The 22,878-nt window shown below is 45.3% G+C and overlaps 1 protein-coding gene and 1 long non-coding RNA gene across 2 annotated transcripts in view; one reads left to right on the forward strand and one right to left on the reverse strand.

Moving 5' to 3' along the window:
* Positions 1-17,056, forward strand: part of LOC310699340 — a 45,939-nt gene extending 28,883 nt beyond the window's left edge. The window contains exons 2-3 of the long non-coding RNA XR_014522044.1: positions 16,498-16,632; positions 16,759-17,056. This is a non-coding gene — a long non-coding RNA (uncharacterized lncRNA). The remainder of the gene's footprint in view (positions 1-16,497; positions 16,633-16,758) is intronic.
* The window catches only part of PGS1 (phosphatidylglycerophosphate synthase 1), a 128,673-nt gene that overhangs the window by 91,398 nt on the left and 14,397 nt on the right, over positions 1-22,878 (reverse strand). The window lies entirely within an intron of this gene.

The raw sequence follows: 22,878 nt of genomic DNA on the forward strand, positions 1-22,878 counted from the left end.
GCCTCCTTGTCTCAAAGTCCCAGCTTCTTCTGGATCGCTGCAGCACAAAAAGCTGATTTCTCCACTTTGCACTTGTATTCTGACTTCTCTAAAGACACACACCAGCTACCACACCTTGTGTACCACATGCTAATATTTGCCCACCTAATATTAGAGCAGAATATTCACTTTCAGAAACGGTCTGTGTCACAAGATCAGGCAGCTTGCTGCTGTCACAGTATTTATTAGCTTTGCCCACATCCCTATCTGCAGTAGTTTGAATTTACCCCGAGGGCTTCATTCTTACAGGCGTCAAGATTATTTATCGTGCATGTAAAAGGTTTACCCTCTCTTTGGCTGCGTACACACCATGCATTTAAGGCACATGGAAAGCATGTGGCTTCCTGCAAAGAATCCTGGGAACTGGTTTACCTTTCACAGAGCTACAATTTATGGCATCCTTAACAAACTGGTTCTTAGGATTCTTTGCGGGAAGCCATGTGCTTTCAACGTATGAAATGTACGCAGCCTTTGGCCCTGGCACAGGGATAAGGCTTGTCAGTGGCCCTCTTTATTAGTCAGAGTGAAACCAATCACCTCTCAGGATAATAGTCATTATATTTCAGCACTATGGGAGGTTACCTTGTGCATGTACTTTAACATTCTGCATCACTGACTTGGGTGATTTGGTGCAGCAGCAAACCCTGTCTCTCCCCCAAACAGCTGCCTTTCTCTTCCTATCCCTATGCCCCCTTCAGAAAGCATGCGAAACTAGCTTTCTTTGTTAAAGCCAATGTGTCCAGGCAGACCCAGGCTCCTTGGGAGCACAGTGTTGTTTATAAGAAGAGGTCAAGTTCCCTTCTCCCTAGGGGTGAATTTTCTTCCAGATCCAGGAACCACACCCCTGGCAGGGCTCCAAGATGTAGCCATTAGCTACCTTCTGCCATCTGGTTCCTGCATGCCTGAAAGGATAATGAATGGCCACAGCCCTATCCTCCCATCTTGTGCGCTTTTCCTGGAGGTGGTAAAGTCATCGCTTCCAGCTTCGGGTGAGGGCGTGTGTGAATCACTGCATTGCAGGAACCCTGCTCATGAGATTTTCTGTAAGAGAAGAGTTAAAAGAATTTCGAAACGGCTGGAATGTGATTGCCAACTCTTGGCAAGGGGCAGGTCCAGGGTCCAAGGAGGTGAGGAGGCAAAAGCCCACAGAACAGGCTCTGTTCTTCTCTAATACAATTAAACATGTCACTGGCCACTGAGCAAGACTGTTCGCACACAATAGCTAGCCACACCGCAGATCAACTTAACACAATCTAGATCAAATCACAAGCCCAAAGCAAGAACTAAAAGTGTGTGTAACTCAAGCAAGGAACACCAGCTTTGGAGGGACAGAGAACTTAAGGCACTTCAGAAATTGCTGGACTACCTCCCATCATCCTTGACGATTGGCCCTAGTGGCTATAATGTACACAGTGAACTTACATATACTGGCAACATAAAAAGGTAAAGGTACCCCTGCCCGTACGGGCCAGTCTTGACAGACTCTAGGGTTGTGCGCTCATCTCACTCTAGAGGCCGGGAGCCGGCGCCGTCCGCAGACACTTCCGGGTCACATGGCCAGTGTGACATCGCTGCTCTGGCGAGCCTGCACCAGCGCAGCACACGGAACGCCGTTTACCTTCCCGCTATAAAGCGGCCCCTATTTATCTACGTGCACCCAGGGGTGCTTTCGAACTGCTAGGTGGGCAGGAGCTGGGACTGAAAGACGGGAGCTCACCCCGCCGCGGGGATTCGAACCGCCGACCATACGATCGGCAAGTCCTAGGCACTGTGGTTTTACCCACAGCGCCACCCGCGCCCCTTTCTGGCAACATAGTATTATGGAATTAAGAATTTCTAAGGCATTATAGAAAACATTGGTTTACTTGTGGGGTGTTATTGCATTGTTCTTTTTATTTTTGTTATGTACATTGTGGTTTTTATGTTTATGTTTTCTGTGAACTGCCCTGAGACCTCTGGGTATAGGGCAGTATATAAATTCAATAAATTAAAAAATAATAAAATGATCATTTTCATGCAGGGAGCACTGAAGTTGAGATTAAGTCTGTGTGTATACACCATACCTTTAAAGCACATTACAGTGGTACCTTGGGTTACATACGCTTCAGGTTACAGACTCCGCTAACCCAGAAATAGTGCTTCAGGTTAAGAACTTTGCTTCAGGTTGAGAACAGAAATCATGCTCCGGCGGTGCGGTGGCAGCAGGAGGCCCCATTAGCTAAAGTGGTGCTTCAGGTTAAGAACAGTTTCGGGCTAAGTACAGACCTCCGGAATGAATTAAGTACTTAACCCGAGGTACCATTGTATTCCCCTCAAAGGATTCTGGGCTCTGTAGTTTACCCTTCTCAGAGTTGTAGTTCCCAGCAGCCCTTAACAAACCACAGTGCCCAGAATTCTTTGAGGGAATTTTTACAGATGCATAATTCCCTGAAGATGGGGAATATCCTGCCCAAACAAGCCAGCAAGTGTGTGGCTTAATACACAAGTGCACTCAACCAAAAAACCAAAACAGATCACAAAGGCAGATCAGAAAGAAAAACAAAAAGCTCACTCACACTTCCTTCTGTGCCAAGATTTTTAGGCACCGGTCTGGGATTTCTAGGTCCGTGTCTGAGTGTTCCCCCCCCCCTCTTTTGTCTCACTACTTCCCCCAGGAAAACCCACTGAATCGGGTTTTCCGCAGGTTTTCCCAGAGGAAGCAATGGGACAATAAAACCCCGCGTTTGGATGCAGAACTAGAAATCCCAGACCTGTGCCTATAAAGCGCAGCACAAAAGGAAGTATGGATGAGCCCAAAGAGAGTCGCAAGACACACATATCCCCCCGCCATTCTGAATTCTGCACAAACACATATAAAGTGTGGGGCAGTGACTTTAGGAACTCATTGCTGCTAGGCTGAAACTGCTTCCCTGGTTCCACTTGCGCCTGATGATTGTCGCAAGCCCACTGCCACTACCTTTATAGAGAATCCTGGGAAGAGTCGTGCAGGCTGCTGCTACCAGTGCTGTGCACTGCACTGCCTTCCTACCATTGGGTAGACAGGGCTAGAAGCCTCAAACACAAGTGCCACTGCCTCAAGTGACCCTCTGATGGCTACCACCACTACCCTGGTTGCAAGCTGTGCAGTTAGCTTAAGACTGCTACCAAAGCAACTGCTTGGTGTAGGACTTAACTTATAAACACACCTCCAGGGACCTCTCCCTGCCCGATATGCCCACATATAAATAAACATAATTTTAGGACTGATATGTGAAATACCTGTATTTCTGCCATCACGAACCCTCCTTCATGTGACACCTTTATCAAAAACTGGTTATCAGCATGTCTGAAGGGAGGGCATTACCAGACAATCACTACTTTCCCGTGGAATTGAATCACGTACCAGCAAATTCAGGTTGCACAATTGTAGCTGATGAGGGAGGTTGAGTGTGGAAAACCTGCTTCCCCAAAAGATCAGATATTTTGTCATAAGAAAAGGAGGCGAAAATGCACCGGGGAGTGTGGTGTGACACTTGACTTGACACATCATTGAACTGCCCGGCAAACAGGTCGGAATGCTTATAATCCAATCAGGACACATTTAAAGCACTTTTATTGCCGATCTCATGGTCGGCGGTTCGAATCCCCGCGGCGGGGTGACCTCCCGTCATTCGGTCCCAGCGCCTGCCAACCTAGCAGTTCGAAAGCACCCCCGGGTGCAAGTAGATAAATAGGGACCGCTTTATAGCGGGAAGGTAAACGGCGTTCCGTGTGCTGCTCTGGTGCCGGTTCACCAGAGCAGCTTCGTCATGCTGGCCACGTGACCCGGAAGTGTCTGCGGACAGCGCTGGCTCCCGGCCTCTAGAGTGAGATGAGCGCACAACCCTAGAGTCTGTCAAGACTGGCCCGTACGGGCAGGGGTACCTTTACCTTTACCTATTCCACTTTAAAGGGACGCGGGTGGCGCTGTGGGTTAAGCCACAGATCCTAAGACTTGCCAATCAGAAGGTCGGCAGTTCGAATCCCCGTGACGGGGTGAGCTCCCGTTGCTCGGTCCCTGCTCCTGCCAACCTAGATGTTCGAAAGCACGTCAAAGTGCAAGTAGATAAATAGGTACTGCTCCGGCGGGAAGGTAAACGGCGTTTCCGTGTGATGCTCTGGTTCGCAGAAGTGGCTTAGTCATGTTGGCCACATGACCCGGAAGCTGTACGCTAGCTCCCTCGGCCAATAAAGCGAGATGAGCGCCGCAACCCCAGAGTCGGCCACGACTGGACCTAATGGTCAGGGGTCCCTTTACCTTTACCTTTTATTCCGCTTTATGGAGAATCCTGGGAAGTGTCGCTTGTTAAGGATGCTGACCTCACAGACCTACCGTCGTTCCCAGCACCCTTAACCAATGACACTTCCCAGGATCCTCTGTGATTGTTAAAGAGCGCTTCCCAGGATCCTCTGTGATTGTTAAAGGGCACTGCAAAACAGGCAACCCAAAGTTTAACATCTGTCTTGGTAGGTGGTTGGCAAGGAAGATGTTTCACTGTGGCAAAGCAGGGATTCCATCCCTTTCACCTATGTTTTTCTCCAGTATTCATTATGCCCAGGCTAAGTTAAATCCAGGAAGCTGTCATCGGTGATATAAAAACTGCCACTGACCACCCCCATGCAATTTTCTGCCACGTGTTAATGCTTTAACGTTGGAGGATAGGTCAAATGATATTACACTGACCGTGGCAAAGTTTCTTTCGGAGGTTGCAAGAAAAAAAGACCATCATGCTCTATCTAGATGTAACAAAATGACTACCTCAGTCTCTTTTGCCTGTTGTTTGGTTGTCTTAACTGTATCTTGTTCTGAAACTGTTTTGTGGGTCTATGGACCACAACACACACACACACACACACACACACACACACACACACACACATATATATATATATATACACACACACACACAGTGGTACCTCGGGTTACATACGCTTCAGGTTACATACGCTTCAGGTTACAGACTCTGCTAACCCAGAAATAGTACCTCGGGTTAAAACTTTGCTTCAGGATGAGAACAGAAATCGTGCTCCGGCGGCGCAGTGGCAGCAGGAGGCCCCATTAGCTAAAGTGGTGCTTCAGGTTAAGAACAGTTTCAGGTTAAGAACGGACCTCTGGAACGAATTAAATACTTAACCCGAGATACCACTGTGTGTGTGTGTGTGTGTGTGTGTGTGTGTGTGTGTGTGTATTTAAAGTTGGATAGACAGTGGAAGGAAGTGATTTAAAAACTGAATGTGCCGTCTGCTCAATGTATGTTTTGCATTTACACTAGAGAGAGATCTCATTGAAATGATTTAAGTCTTATCTGTCCCTTTACCTTTACTTTTATGAAAGAAGAGCTGAACATGAGGAAACGTTCCAGTTACACAAACTTAGGGCAGATCCATACAAATGCACATCCAAGGCACGTTTAAAGCACATGGACTTCCCACAAAGAATCCTGGGAATTATAGCTTGTTAAGGGAATAGTGTAGAACTACAGTTCCCCAGAATTCTTTGTGGGAAGCCATGTGCTATAATGTGTGTTGGATATGCTGTAAATGTATGGTATGAATTTGCCCTCAGACCTCACTAGTTGGGGATAAGTAGGGTTGCCATAATTTGAAGAGCAAAAAAGAGGATGCTATAACAACTCTCATTTTAAATAGTCCTACTATATGTAGGCTATAGAAGCGGTGATATATTGCTGAGGGCTGCAGGAGAAGAGAAGAGGAAAGCAAGTCTTCAGCCACCAGTTATGTCTATGTCTCATCCAGAAAGACATTTTGGCAAATTTAAAAACAGAATTTTTACCCCTGAAAAAGAGGACATGTCCAGGAAAAAGAGGACACATGGCAACCCTAAAGAGGTTGATGACATTGAAACAAACCTATCAGCACTTTTCCTTGGAACCTGTTTTTATTGTCAACTTCGGTGGGCATGATCCTTTAGCACCTTTGCTTACCCTGGATATGTTTGAACAGAGCTATAACAGAGCACGTGAGCACGTAAAACATTATTTTCCTCTCCGATGATCATTGTTGCCAACTGATCAGAAATGAACCATTGGTCCTGCTCTTCCACTTATTGAAGCAGATGTAGCTTTTCACAGCATAGCTTTCCATTTATTATATTTGTACTTTGCTTCCCCTTAAGGAAGTCCTGATGTAATTTGCAAGCATTCAAAATAAAATGAAAAGAAATAAAAAAGTTCACCCACTAATATCAATATATCAGACCACTGTTGAAAGTGCAACTACAAGAGTCACGTTTCTCACAAACTTCAGCTGCCAGCTAAAAACTGGTTTCTTTATAATAAGCTATTGTACTGTACATAAGCACAGGCCCTTTCCTGTTTAGTGGCCTGGATAGCAAATCCTGTTTGAGGAAAGAACCTGGTTGAGAGACTCTAGGGTTGCTCAGAAACAGCCCTTAGGGAAACTCTATGTTCTAATTGTGAGGCAAGGAGCATTAATTAAACCACTCACCAAAGACCTGACAGTAAAGTACAATGTGTCCCCATTTCTCTCTGCAACTGTACATATTTCCCATGCTGTTTACTTCTGCTACTTGCTACCTGCTGCAAAAAGCCTGTACCCTTATCTGTAACCCCTGCACCTATCCCAGGTGATCGCCACCTTTTTCTTGATAGAAGCTCTGTGCTTAATAACTAGCTGGCAGGCAGAAGTTCCTTTCCATTCAGGCCAAAGCTGCGCCAGTTGAATTTGTGCATATCATACAGCTTTACTGTCAGGAAAAAAGTCCTTCCCTTTCCCCTTCTTTCCTTGATAGGTTCTTTCACCCTGATTCAGGTAAAGATACAGTACTCTGCTCATGAACTCTTTCGCTTTGCCATTTATGATGCCATGCTCTCACCATTATTTTATAGTTAATTGTTCAGCCTCTTCCCTCACTCATATATAATGAACATCTAGATTTCAAGCTGACACCCTTAGAAATCATTTATTTATTTAAGCTGCATGCACCGATGGGACCATGAATTTCATGGCAGTGGCATCCTTTTGCTCTGTGGGATCTCAGGAAAGTTACATAAATAAGGAGACTCATCCGCTTGCTTTGGCTGCCCTGACTCAGCCTCCTGGAACCATCACAGCAGGAATCGGAGTGCTGTTTCCAAAGGAAACTATGACTGGTTCACCAAACTCACAGTGGGACAATTCTGAAGGAGGGAAGCCCTTTGAAAAGCTGCATCAGTCCATGCCTAGATGGAAACCCTGGAGTGTGTGTGTGTGTGTGTGTGTGTGTGTGTGTCTTGTTTGTGACTACACTGATGCCACAGTGGTTGGGGAAAGTGAGTGGAGAATGATCTAGAGCACAGTAGGAAAAGAGCCAGAAGCAAAACACAGAGAAAATAACTGAAGACGGGAAGAAAAAAGAAGTCACCTACAGAATGTCACGGGTGTTTTTTTTTGTGGGACGGATACAAATGCATTCCAGAAATGTAGATTTGTGCAAATAAAGTGGATTAAATTGCTCTGTCGCAACAAATCCCCCCCCTTTTTAAATGGACCTTTATTAACCACAAAAGTAATGAGGAATGCATTGAAATGTGTGGGAGGAACAAATGATTAATGGGAAGACAGATATAACCACTGTGCAAACAAATCAGAATACAGTGGTATTTCGGGTTACAAACACCTCGGGTTACAAACACTTTGGGTTACAGAATCCGCTAACCCAGAAGTAGTACCTCAGGTTAAGAACTTTACCTCAGGATGAGAACAGAAATCACCCACTGGTGGCACGGCAGCAGCAGGAGGCCCCATTAGCTAAAGTGGTACCTCAGGTTAAGAACGGTTTCAGGTTCAGAACGGACCTCTGGAATGAATTAAGTTCCTAACCAGAGGTACCACTGTATATTTAGGATGAATGCTCATTTTCATATAACCTCCCTGCAAACAAATCCGATTGAATGCTCAATAAAGACCAGACATTGTCTAATTTCCACGTAAGCTTGCTATACACAAATCAGAATGAATGCTCAATAAACAGATCATTTGGAAGAGCCCATGATCTTCTAGACAATTATGGGGCTAAACCAATAAAGAAAAGATGAGCAAGAAGAGGGAGTAAACCTTTTCCTGTGTCTGAAGATCAAATGTGAATGGCAAAGTAAGTGCATGCATGTATGTCTGAGAACTGAGGTGCAAGAATAGCAGGAGGGGCATCTTAACCTACATTGTTCTGAGACCACAAACTCCTAAACCCAGATGTCCTTTCTCGTGAGATGCACACCTGTAAGGCTGCATCTATCAATACATTAAGTTTTGGTTGAGAAAAACCCATGGGTATCATTTTCAGTTCTTGTTTTGCAAACGCTTCCTCCTTTGTGATAAATTCCCCTGCTCTTATTCTCTGCTGAAGATGGAAACAAAGCCAAGCCTAAGTTCAGCGCATGGAGGTTTCTTCCAAACTATGACATCACAAGAATAATTTTGTCCAGCTTGATCAGGAATACCCACACTGAATATACTTTTCAAAACCTACTGTTCAAAAAGCAATTGCCTTACCGGTTGTTGTTTTTTAAACCAGTTTGATTAGTGTTTCTAGAATAGCCAACCCATAGTACAACCTTCTAGTTAGCTAATAGTAAAGGTACCCCTGACCGTTAGGTCCAGTCGCGGATGACTCTGGGGTTGCGCGCTCATCTCGCTTTACTGGCTGAGGGAGCCGGTGTTTGTCCGCAGACAGCTTCCGTGTCATGTGGCCAGCATGACTAATCTGCTTCTGGCGAACCAGAGCAGCACACAGAAACGCTGTATACCTTCCCGCCTGTATACCTATTTATCTACTTGCACTTGATGTGATTTTGAACTGCTAGGTGGGCAGGAGCTGGGACCGAACAACGGGCGTGAGGCATTCACAAAGTAAAGGAAGGATTGAACTCTGATTAATAAGAATACACACAGAGGCTTGAACCAGTAAGATTCTGGGAAGGGTGCGTATAATCTCTCTCTCTCTCTCTCTCTCTCTCTCTACCCCTCGGCCCAGGTCGTTTTATTCACAAAAGAACTTTTTACAGAGTGTTTGTAAGACCCAATCAGATTTCTTCTAAGCATTTCAACAAACCCCATGTGGGGAGAAAGTTAAACTACCAAAACTACCGGTAATTAAGCATGGGGTAAACAAAGAACTGAACTACAAAGAAGTACATTTGGCAACCCTGGAGGTGATAAACAAGCAATATACATGATAAGAAGGATGGCCAGGAGGACAGTGATCATTATCACCTTCATGTGAGATCTGTTTCCTGGCCCTAAGATTGACATCTTAAGATTAACATATCAGAAAAGCTACATCAAAGAAGCTGCCCACTGTCTTTGATGACCCAAGAGCCTGCCTGGCGAGCAACTGGGCTGTGTACATGACTTGTGAAGCAAGAGAGATGGGCAGTAGAGAAAATGGCCAGAGATGCAGAGGGTTGTGGGATTTGATCAGAAACTATTGTCAATGTATCAAACCCAGTCAACACAATGCATTCATCGTGGACACAATGGCTTGATGCATATTTTATAATTCCTCATAGTAATCCCACCTGACCCCACACTCTGGATATTTGCACTCCTACAGGGGCGCTCACCCCATCGCGGGGATTCAAACTACCATCCTTCTGATCGGCAAGCCCTAGGCTCTGTGGTTTAGACCATAGCGCCACCCACTATAAGTTAGCTAATAGCGCCACAGCACCACCCACTATAATTTAGCTAATAGGCAGATGCAATTGACTCTTTTCTATAAGAGATGCCAGCCTGAATCTATCCAATTATCATTTACCCTAGATGTTAACAGAGAGTTGGGGAGTTCAGGGTTAAATGGTAGAAAATGCCTAAAGTGGTCAAGTTTGACCTTTTGTTGGAGCCCAAGGCCCTCCATGTGCCTTCCTGCCATCCTTCCTCTTCCTGAATGGGCAATCTATATTGTCCTTTGTTTCACCCCAGCCAACATCCTGGTGCATTTTAGGCCAAGGGAAAATATTTACAAATGCCTAGCTATAGCCAATTCCTGTGCTCTGGGCCTTCCGCTGAAGTTATCTGGTGGAGCCCTACAAGCTTCATGCTGTTCATCTTCCAAGAAGGTAGAAAGAGTGACTACTGGTTCAAGACCCAACTATTGCTGCAGCATTAGGGATGTGGGTGGTGCTGTGGTCTAAACCACTGAGCCTCTTGGGCTTGCCGATCAGAAGGTTGGCGGTTCAAATCCACTCAACTGGGTGAGCTCCTGTTGCTCTGTCCCAGCTCCTTCCGTTTACGGGAAGGTAAACGGTGTTTCCGTGCACTCTGGTTTCTGTCACGGTGTTCAGCTGCGCCAGAAGCAGTTTAGTCATGCTAGCCACATGACGTGGAAATGCTGTCTGTGGAAAAACACCAGCTCCCTCAGCCTGAAAGCCAGATGAGAGCTGCAACCCCTTTGACTGGACTTAACCGTCCAGGGATCCTTTACCTTTACCTTTTTTATTGCTGCAGCATGTAAGAGAAGCTACCTGCCCATTTAGTAGCTGGGCAAGTTCAGGAATTAGACCAGGCTTTCTTGATAATTTAAATTGGCTACAGTGTATATTATGTTATTAAATCAAATTGTTTGGTTAAAGCGAAGTTTGATCCAAGGGGATTCTGAATAAACTATGACATCTCATTCCACATTCTTGCCTTGAGCCTTCCAGCCAAAATACTGTAAGTCCTACTGCTCTGTATTCAAAAGTAGCTAACAAGTCACTTAGCTATTCTGCTGTGGGTTCAATAATCCCAGTAATAAAGGTGAGCTATTTCGATGCCCAGCTAAACTGGCATTCCTAAGGAGCCAAACTCCTTTATTTTTGGCACAGTCCCTCCCTGTGTAGCATTTCTCAAAGCTTTCCATTGGGCAAGTTCTGGTTCCAGAGTTGGCTTGGTATTCTTCAAAAGCAGAGCATCTATGGACCAATGGTTCTAAATGGTATGGGAAACAGCCTTACTAGAAAAATTAACCAATAAACTGAAACTGACACGGGGACAAATAGAAGAAGACACCTTCACCCCGGTATGGTTCCCCTTTATCACATACACAGCCCAACAAGACAATGACAAAAATCCACCAACAGCATACAAATCAATATGGCTAACCTGATCCAAAACACCCACCCACCCCACTCAAAGCCCAAACAAAGACCACCACAGCCAACCACAAATGAACAGCCACACCCTAGGCCAACCCCAACCTCTCTCACCACCAAAGAAACACAAGTGAACAGCAGAGAACCCGCACAAGCAATGCTGACACAAAACCCCACATATATTAAGTAAAATAGAAACATCACCACCCCACCCCCACTCATATTTCCCCCCCTCCATCTTTCCCCCCCTATTCTTCCTAATGTATCAACAAATGAAACCAATTTGTAAAAAAAAATAAAAAATTGTTACGTGTGGGGGGGGAATACGAGTTAGAGACATTACACATACCTTTGTAAATCAAGAAAATCTTTAAGAAAAATACATTAAGAAAAAAGCAGAGCATTTTTTTGCATCTACCAAGTCTGTACTTTGCCGTTGTATTCTTAGTCTGATCCTCAAAGAGCTGTTTTGTTACAGCTAAGCAAGAATTTCTATAATGAAAGGCTTCTACGCTCCAGATTCCCTGATATGAGAAAGTGTATAAGAATCTGCTTGAATTGAACTGCACAGGCCGGCTGCAACATTACATTCATAGCATAGGGAGATGCTGAAGCTCAGGCTTGCCCCATGGTAAAGGATGGAGAACTGCAGTCCCACCCCCGGGCCAAATTTGATCTACCAGGGCTCCCTGCTGGGCTCATCAGGCTGTTTTCCCCAACCACACCCACCTACCCCATACCTGACATCACTTGTGACATCAGATGTAGAACAGGTAGGGGCATGGTTGGAATGGCTTGCTCATGTAAATAATCTGTGCAGAAAGAATGATTAACTTCCTACACATTGCTGCTTGGTTTGGGTATGTGTGATAATTACATTGTGAACCACCCTGAAATCTACAGGCATAGGGCAGTATACAAATTTAAATGATGGTGATGATCTGGAAAACTTTTATGCTCTCGATTCAGGTTTTCCACGGATTGACATTTTAAGTTGAAAGAGCGGGTTTTCACAGGGAAAGCTTGGGACAAAAAGGCTGTGTGTGCTTGGGCATGGAGCTTTAAAGCATGGGCCATGCCTGGGAAGAGCAGAAGTGTGGATAAGCCCTCAGGTAAGACCTAGAATTCTGCCTTTGTATCAGTTTGGGGCCATTTGCACATGTACGTCACTAGGCAATGTTTAGAAATCGGCACCTGATCCCCTTTGCCGGTAGGCCTTTGCCACTCAGCTTCCAAGAAGGTGATGGGCTTCCCCGGTAGAGAAACTGCAAAAGGAACATTTGACCAAGGTAGAAACTACACAGGACCCATCATATGACTGTGTCTTCCCTTCCAGGGATGAAAAGTATAGGGAGTGGCAGGGAGGCCTGTGAGAACCCATAGCAGAACAGGGTGGGCTAGTAGGTTCCATGCCTTTTAGATTCAACCAATGTGGCAAATATTTTTCTCCAATCTATGAAGGGGTGGGGGCCACAGCAAAGAGAAGGAAGGAACATGCAGTTTTCTTTGGTCCTTAGCAGAGAGTAGCACTGAACCATGGGCTCAGCCATCTGGGAATTATATTGGTATTATATATGGAGATTCTGTGGGCGTTAAATACCGCCAACATTATTTGCTATAATTTATGTTGGAAGGGTCTATGCCACAACTTTGTTCTTTTGAACTCATTATTTGGAGTTCAACCCTGACACAAGTGTTGGCTGTGTGCTGCTCTCGCATCTTTTATGGAAAGTCCACCACAGGCCTAGACTTGGAAAGCACTTTCAGAGAATCACTGGAAGCCAGGGTTTTCCCTAAAAGCCTTGTACATTCCCAGCATTCGTTTTACAAATCTGTTGGTCATGCTACGTCAGCCTTGTCTGCCTGGTGGGCATGTCGTGGAAGATCTCCTTGCAGAGCAAAGCCACAACATCCCCTTTTAGAGTCAGAAGAACTTCTTCAACTGTAGGAACAGCACCCACCCACACCCCTGAATAAGGGTATTTCATTTTCAACCCTGGCCTGACCTAATGGTGGAAGCTAAAAGGGTAGTGACTTTGGACATCAGGAGAAAAATTAAAATCCAGACAACTGGGAGAGGACAGGACTTTCTGGGTTCAGTGGCTGGGAAAATAGGCACTGAATTAAGAAGGGGATTTATATTTACCTTGCATGTTTTGCTCTATGGGGAAAAAGAACACCTGCAGGTTTTCCTCCCAGAGCAAATAGCCACTAGGATGGGGAAAGAAATTCAGATCATGAAACTGGCATGGTGGGGAGTTATTTTCCCCCTCCCCAATGCCACAACCCTGGTTCAATTCAGCAGCGCTATTACCCTCAGCTGCCTTTGCAAACTGTGGGAGATAAAACCACAAAATCCCAAATGATACATCTCATTTGGTCCTCAGAGCACCTGTGCCTTTGGGAGAGGAAGCTCGGGACAAATTATCAGATGGAGTCAAAGGAAAGCAAAGAGATAGTTTTAGATGAACGGTTGGTATTTTATGCAGCAGGACCAGGGGAAATTCAGAAAGGATGCTCAAGAGTGGTGCGAGCCAAATGCACATCTACCAGCCATTTGGGACAAGTACAGAGAACTGACAGCATAAAAGTCATAAAAAACTGAGGCAGACTATTGCCAAATGCTAACACGGTGTGACCACAGACTGGAAGTCGAAATTGGGAGGAACTAAGGTTTTACCAGTCCAAAACCAAAAAAAGAGTGATCATGTGACATTTGCATAATGAAGACGTTCTGCTCCAGTGCCTCCACAATAGGGAAGTGTGAGGAAGGTGCTTTTTCACATGATCTAGGAGAATGCTCCATTTCCCACCAGAAAGTGACAAGGAGGGAAATATGCTTGACCCTGGAAGAGCATACAGTAAAGAGGAGATATATTTGGCATTGTATTGTGCAGCCAGTATGCCACAAACTAAGCAGCAAACACGGGACACAAAGGGATATGTGTATCTCGGCATTTCTGTGATGTGCAGAAACCCACAGCAGGGCTGGTGTCAGCACTCGGCATTCTTGCAGGGCCGTAGTGCCCTAGCAGAGACCGCCACTGACACCTGGAGAGCCATATATGAAGCCCAGTCCAAGCCCAGTACATTCTCTACCAGATCACACTGGCTCTCTAGACCACTGAATGAAAATCATTAGTTCCATCTTCTATGTTAAAAAAAACCTCCCCAACCAATCTTGTTTCATTTGGTTCCGTACAGTACCGGCAAGGACCTCAAAGTTTTTTTTCCACTTAACAGTAACTTAAACTCTCGTCTCCACCTAGTGGCCCGTTGATGCACATACCCTCAATCTTGGCCACAATGCCACCTTCCTGGCAAATAAAAGAAGACCGTGAGCCTTCTTGAATATTATTTTGAAAATGATCAATGGAAGTGCAGGTGGCAGTACTCCTTTTCCCACTGAGCCCAGGCACAACATAGTGAAAGGGAGGATGAGAGCCACGTGGAGGATCCTAGAGCCTTGCTTTTTAAACTGTCCTGCTCCTTCTTTCCTTCAAGCAGGAGCCTTGACATGTGGAAACCTGATCTCTGCAACTTTATTATAGAGTTTAAACATTCATGAGACAGCCAGTTTGCCTGGCAAAATACACGAACAGGCGCCTGTCTGCTCTTTGGATAACAGAGTTACAGAGATTAGACATCTCTGAATTACAATCCATGTAAACCACCACAAGGCATTGCACATGTGTGTGTGTGTGTGTGTGTGTGTGTGTGTGTGTGTGTGTGGAGTGATCAGCATTCACCTGGGCAGAGAAAAAATGCAAGGACATTATTATGAACCTACAATTTGGAAAGTAGCCTGCAATCAGGTTATCCTGACACTGGAAAAATGCCCAACATTTGTCGGGGGGGGGGGGAGTTGCATTTGCCTTATGTTAAGTTAGAGAAGAGCTGATCAGAGCGGACAGGGAAGCAGGTTGTATAAGTCACATGGTGGTATTGATATGTCAGCATATCTGGCTGCCACACGATCTATTTCAGAGTTTCAAAACAGTACCAGCAAACGAAGCACATTGGAAGAACAGCACTGGGCTCATATTTGGGACAGACAAAACATGAAGCAACAAGCGTACATAGCGAGATGGAATTACTGAACTACTAAAATACAGTTGGCAGAGATGCAACAATATGCCAGCTGTTTTTCCTTATGTCAGAATTGATTAATGCGGCATGTGATTATTTCCAAATGATCAGGTCCCACCCACATATAGAGACTGTAAGTGCAGTTTAGAATATGCTACACCACTAGCTGCTTTCCCCCTCTGCTTGAGAAGTAGCTAACTTGTGGCCCTCTGGATGTTGTTGGACTCCAAATCCCATCAGCCCCGGCCAGCAGGACCAGCAGTCAGGGATGATGGGAGTTATAGTCCAACAACATCTGAAAAGTCAAGTGTTAGCTGCTCCTGCTCTACGGGGTCTCTTGGCCATTCTTCACCCCTGCTGTTGTGAAATGAAGATGGAAGCCTGCTGATCACAGCAGATGAGGGATGGCATAGGCAGCGAGAGATTTACAAGCCTGAATGGGAACAAGACAGCCTGCCACCTTCCTCTCCTGGCTGCGTTGCTGAACTACCTGCTCCGTAGCTCACTAGACCAGAAATGAAAATGTACCATATACAGGGGAAGAATGTAGGTAACATATTTGATTTAAGAGTGCCACCACCTTATACTCTGGACTTTATTTAGTGCACACTGACTGGAAAGATTGGTCACTACTGATCTAGAGTTTCTACAGGCGCTGTAATGAAAGGATCACAGTTGCTGCATGAAACAGAAAGGAAGTGAATAGTAAGAACCGCTCTCTTCCTTCAAGGGCTGTCCCATCTTGGCAGTGCTGGCAGTGAGCTTGCACATAAATTAGAAGGAAAACGTAACCTCTCATAACTATACCATGTTTGCCTCTCTTCCAGAAGCCCTGGTGTGTCTCTGTGTGTCTGCACCTCGTGCGCGCACGAGGTCAGATATGACACCAAGCTGTGGGTTAGAGGGTTCCACGGTTGCTAAATGCTGCTACTGCGGTAAGCCTGAGCCCACGCCCTGAGGGTTTCCTCTGTGAGGTGTCAGTTCTGCTTCTGCAGCAGAAGCAACTGCATCCTAAAGGTGTGAGACAACAGACCTTTCACTTCTTGAATAACACCTGGTCACCATGCTGCAGCCGAGCAAGAGTGGAAAATGTCTGAAGGTATCGTGAGTGTGCTTTGCACTTGGGTTATTCTTGTTTCTCTCACATATTTCTCAGCAGCCCCCACCCCCCAAGCCACCAACCACACAATCTGACAGTCTGCTGACAGTCATGAGCGGAGAAGACACCCAGTCCCAACCAAAACTGTTTTGCTTATGCCAGAAACCTGTGATTCTCAAGATGTTACTAGCCTGCAGCTGCCTGAATTCCTGACCATTCATCATGCTGACTGAGGCTGATGGGAGCTGGAAGCAAACTGGAGGGCTACAGGCACTCCATTCCCGGCCTATATCAGTGGTGAGTCACCAGAGATACACTAGGTATTTAACGTGGAATAGCCATACTTTGTTCATTCTGATTTTATGGAGCATCTGCATGCTGTTGTTATCCAGTGCTTTCCCCAGGGTTCTTTTGTCTTTTCAGACTACAGAAAATCCAGCTTTTTTGAACAGTGGCACTAACTCTGCAGCTGTAGATCCCCTTGGCATTGCTTTTTCCATTATTTCCTAGAGGTGTGGTTGAGACCTGTGCAGTGACATATCCAGCGAGCAAGTCTATAGCCACATCTTGCACACCTTCTATATTAACTCTCTGGCAGCTACCGTTTTATCAACTGTTTAATATCAGTCTTTTAATGAGCACTAAAATGCTTTCTGTATTTAAGCAAAATAGTGCTTAAATGAAGAGATTTACAACATTAAAAACTGGCCTTAAAAAACAACTGTCTTCCTGTCACCATTATTTCAAGAAGAGATGGGGGAACAGCTGATCTGAAGATTTGCTGGTTTCAAAGATTTCTAAACAATTCCGGAGAAGTCCTGAGAGTAACCTCACAATTGCAGTTAAATGAATATGTGCTTTAGTACAACCTAAAAGATCGACTGTTGCTGTAGATGAGCCATTGGCAGGTACTTCTTCTGTTTTTTAAAAGGTTTGGGCTATATTCAACTAAATTCTTGCACTAGTGCAAGAATTAACATTAGTGTAACAGGATTTCCCCCTTCCTCATCTCTCACATACCTTGCATCACCCAGAACAGATTGTGGGCACAGTGGGAGGAGAGTGAGGAAACATTCCATTGAAGGAGAAATCAGTGTGCTGAAGATCTTAATTTTATGTTGAATCCAACTATGTTGTGTGCTGCCTCGTCTTGAGCTGGGAGCATGGAGTCCTCAGAAGACAAACCGGACATCACTGGTAGAGGAAGAACAACAATACAGGAAGTGCCTTCTGTGCCAACTTTTAATCATCTATTAAACTATTCTGTTCCGCCAGACCTATGCAGTCAATTAAGACTGTCTATTCATGTTTGTTTTTAATTTATTTTTGCTTTTAACTTGCTTTTAACTTTTTATTATTTCATTGTTTCATGTTTTTAAATTGTTGTAAACCTCTGTGATATATTTTTTAATGATACAGAGGGATATAAATGTTTTAATAAACAAAATAAACAATCAGACAATGCCAGCAGCTCTCTGTAGGGAAGCATCTCCTGCTGTCAGAGGAATGGAGATGTCAGTTCCAAAAGAAGAGAGAGCTGAGCTAGGGCAAAGCTGTGGGGCAGCCAAGGTGGAAGGAAGAGGAATTGAAAAAACGGAGCTGTGGAACTGGGAATGCAGCCTTCAAATGGTGATCAGTACCATGGAAAAAATGACAGCAAAAGCCAGGAGGAGCCGGAAAGCTCATCCAAGGGAGCTGGGAATATACCAGGCAAGTGAACTGTGTCAGTCAACACAGCATGAAACTCTTAATATAAGGGTTGTAGGTTCGAGCCCCAAATTGGACAAAGATTCCTGCACTGCAGGGGGTCAGTGGCGTAGCGTGGGGGGTGCAGGGGGGCCGGCCCCACCGGGCGCAACATCTGAGGGTTAGGGTTAGGGGGCGCAAATTACTTGCCTTGCCCCGGGTGCTGACAACCCACGCTTGTGGTCCCTTCCAACTCTACAATTCTATGGTGCTAAGTAAATTCCTTGGGCAAGAAGCGAAGCCTGGCCTGGAAATGTTTAAGCACAGTGCAGGGATAACCACGGGAGCTATCTGGGTTGGAAAGAGGAGGATCCATCCTAGGGCATCCAAGAGCCCTAGGCTCTTTATTTTTCCCTAACTGCACAGTCTTGATTACCTCACCATCATCATGGCACTAAATCCGGAGATTGCTGGTTTGAACTCCACAAGATCCCAACGCTGCCCATTGTTACCAACACTATCTCTTGACAAAAGGTCTCCATGGTTTTAACTTACTTTTAACTTGCTTTTTCCTGTAAGACCAATTGCAAGTTAAAAGTAAGTTAAAAAGTAAAAGTAAGACCAATTGCAAATTAAAAGTAAGTTAAAACCATGGAGAGACCTGCTCTGAATAGAGACATTGGATTCTTATCTCATTATACATGATAAAGCTATTTTTAGCCATCTCACCCTTTGCTTTTTCCTGTAAGACCAATTTCTGTCCTTAACAGTCGTCAACGGGTTTACCACACCTATCAGCCAATCACCCATTCCCACCACCCTTCTGAGTTATACCCCTCCCCACCCTCTCACTATATATAAGGGCCTGGCGACTTCTGTTTCAGTGTATCTGAAGAAGTGTGCATGCACACAAAAGCTCATACCAATAACTAACTTAGGTGATCTCTAAGGTGCTACTGGAAGGGGGGGGGGAATTATTTTGTTTCGACTACGGCAGACCAACGTGGCTACCTACCTGTAACTATCTCTTGACAGAGAGACTAGGCTAAAGAGTGGGGCAAAGTAAAGGATGGTGGAAGAGGAATGTGCTCAAAATGGGGCTGATGTGAACGTGTAACTGAGATGGATTTGAAGCATGTCGCCTTTCGGAAAGGGAAAAAAAGTCACTTCACTTATTTGCCCTTACTGGAATCTAGGAGGTTTGGCATGATCCCTGTAGACCCATTTCCAGGAAAAGACAGCTCCCCCTCCTCTTTACCAGATGCTGGCTCCGAGGATTGGCCTCGCGGGATCAACTCGTGGTGACTTGCCTTGGGGATGATGTGGATTTAATGTAGCCCTGGCTGCTGCCAGCTGCTCTCCCACAGCTTTTGTTTGGCTTTCGGAGCCTAAATGCTTGGCCTAGGCCAAGCTTACTGTAGGATTACAACTTCGCGTGTGAGGTGCGAGAGCGGCTCTCTCAACTACCACATTCCAGAGAAATGCCCTCCCTTTTTTTTAAGCATCACTGCGCACCATGCGCCATGCTGGCACTCAATGAAAGCTAAAAAGCAGAAATGGCGCAAGGAGCTTTGTGGGGGTAAGAATCGCACTCGCTCCCTCACCCTTCTTTGTCTGTTGCCTCCACAGGACCCACACTCCCCCATAGCCAGGTGGCCCCCATAGAACAGAGAACCCCTTTCCATGGGTGTTTTCTCTCAGGGGCTCAGCCTCCTGACTCAGCTGCTTCATTTTCAAAGCAATTACCAGCAAGGGGCTTTGTAGGCTGTGCTCCCTACCCATTAACACCGGGCTGATTTATAGGAAACCGATGGCTGGGCCTGTCAGAGCTCATTAATGGCTGGCAAAAGAACAAGACAAACAGCCTGGCCAGCAAGAAAGGAAATCCTTGTCTGGGCTCGGTAGAGATGTGTGGCCGTTCTCCTCACATTCCAAGCCTGGGCCTCCGAACAGCACCAGGGAGCATGGGAGAAGCTTCTGAGGCTGGTGAGACATTCAAGTGGGACGAGAAGATCAGGGGACGATCTGGGTTCCTTGCGTCTTTCCTACAGGGATGGCTGCTGCGTGGAAGGGGCAGGCCCATCTCAAGCCTGGAGCTTCCTAAGAAAACAGTTATCTGTGTACACGGCAAACATAGAAAGCACAAGACTCCCCTCCCCACTCCTGCAGAGAACCTTGCGAACTGTAGTTTGCTAAGGGTTCCGGAAATTGTTGCTCCATGAGCTCTGGTTCCCAGGATTTCCTGAGGGAAGGAATGTGCTTTCAGTGCGCACACAGACCCTGTCCTGACTAGATCAGAAGATGCATAAGTTCAGTTCCTTCCATGACAACTCTGAGCGAACTGAGAACTAAACGGACCATGGCATGCAAAGCGACGATTTAAACGTTTCAAAACCGCTTTGATTTTTTAGTTTGTTGCTAAGGTGCTGAGAGTATATAGAGTGCTGAGAGTATATAGAGCAGTATACAGTGGTACCTCAGGTTACATATGCTTCAGGTTTCAGACTCTGCTAAGCCAGAAATAGTATATCGGGTTCAGAACTTTGCTTCAGGATGAGAACAGAAATCGTGCTCTGGCGACATTGCAGCAGCGGGAGGCCCCATTAGCTAAAGTGGTGCTTCAGGTTAAGAACAGTATCAGGTTAAGAACAGACCTCAGGAACGAATTAAGTACTTAACCCGAGGTACCACTGTATAGGTTTCTTCAGTGACATTATTCCCAATTAAACCAGTTGAAGACCTCTAGTATCACTGTGTAGCACAAAGCATTTAAAGGCATTTGTTATCTAGCAAAAGCCAAGAACAGGGGCGTAAGGAGTGAAGGGGAGGGGGATGTGACCATGCTGTAATAATGCCCCTTGAGAAGCTCTCATGTTTGTTTCTCAGAAAAGCCGCTTTCATCGATCAAATGGAACAGTCAGACCACTGGCAAGAAGCACCAGGCCTCAGGCTCCGTAACAAGCGCTGTCTGTTGTACTCTACTGAGAAGCACAAGCCTTTCTTGGCAAACCTATGGAACAGGAGAAAAACCCCATTTTCTGCTGGTGTGTGGGAAAGAAATGAGCATAACAGTAGCTCAAGAACTGCTGTTGGGGGGGGGGGGAGCCCAGTATTAGACTTTACCTCAGAAAATAATTCACATCAGCTTCTAACACTAGCTACTTGGCTATTTGAGCTACCTGATATCGAGGACTTCCTCAGTTAAAATGCATAATACTTTTTAAAACATTTCCATACTGCCACACTGTTACCTGCTCAGTCTGCAGTCACTGCCTTAGAATTTTTCACTGACCACACAAATTTCCAGTTCTCTTCCCTTTGAGAAAAATAATCTGCCCCCTCTATACTCTGAATAGGATTGATTGTACGAATCTTACCTGATGTAGAGATGCAGCAGAATTTCCCGCATCAAGAAGAGATTGTCTGTTGTGCCTCTCTATGAGTTATACTTATGGGCGTGCCTCCTGCCAGTCAGGAAGCATCTCCAGAACATGGACTCACACAGAAACACATGTCTACTTTTAGAGAGTATAAAAGTGAAATGCTTGCCAATAACAATTCCAAACCTCAAGTTCTTAGTGAGCTACCAAGAAACAGGGAGTTGACAGAGATGGTGCATTATACTCCAGAAGCTCCTGTTCTATAAGGAAGGGATCAGTTTGTAGTTTATTTATGCCAGGAGGTTTATAAATCATCACCAACATGTCAGCTGACCTACAACAATGCATAAAACTACAGAACTGGAAATGCTGTAAGCCAAAATGGCTTATCTCCTGAGTTTATGCCAATAAAACTCAGAAACGTGAGGAGTTAGGAGTCCAACGTTGTTTATTGCAAAGCAATAGGTTACAGTCGGATCGTTCCGCAAAACTGCAACCCCGCCGGGTGGTCCAGGTAGTGGTATTTATAAAGTTTCAAAGAAAGCATTTCAATTTTCACCAATCATATACATCATTACCTCATTTCATGTTTAATACACATGCACAATAAGCACTAGCAATTTCTGCTGATTAAGTTCTGATTCCCACTGTGTTCTGTTACATTGTGTTAGTGTGCATGTTGGGAACCTGTGTTACGTGTAGCCATTTGCACCATGTAGCAACTTATGTTCCAGCTTTGAGCTATATCTTTGTTATTCACGTATTAGCTGTATTTCTGCCCCAATGTGGGGGGCGGCAACTTGCAAAAACATCAGTTTCATAAAGTAACAGGCTACCATAACTTCTATATTAGAAGCACACTCAAGGATTTACAGGGGTACACATTATCACATTTATTGTGGCCCTTTGGGCCACTACCACAGAAAGGCCTTGAAAATCGTGTAGACCAAATGCCTCGGACACCCACAACAGATAATCCAAGCAGGGACTTGAAGAGAGCAATTCACATCATGCCCAAAGTAGCAGAATAGAAACACTGATAGACCAAAACATTAGTGAACCAAAGAGATGTTTTGCACCCAATGAGATTGGCCATAGCGCACTGTGACTTACCGTGTTTTGCAGCACCTAGTTTCAGTGAATAAATAAACACATTGCTTTCAAGGACATTGCCTCAATGTCTAAAGGTCTCTGGAGTGAACAGGACCCAAAAGCTGTGTGGTTCTTTTGTACTGCCCCATCCCTTACATTTTCTGGCTAGTTTTGTGTTATGTACTGAGTTGAATAGGATCCAAAAGGCAGAAGTCTGATTGGTCCTGGAACAATAGGATTCAGAATGCAGCAGTCTGATTGGATCTAGAATGCAGCAGTCTGATTGGTCTACAGGAGCCACCCAATCCAGCTCCAGGTGGAAGGGAATCTGCAACCTGATTGGCCTGCAGGAGAATCACGGAATTAGCCAATCACGTGGGGCCCA

Source organism: Podarcis liolepis, assembly GCF_965112155.1.
Source record: "Podarcis liolepis genome assembly, chromosome: 2".
NCBI lineage: Eukaryota > Metazoa > Chordata > Lepidosauria > Squamata > Lacertidae > Podarcis > Podarcis liolepis.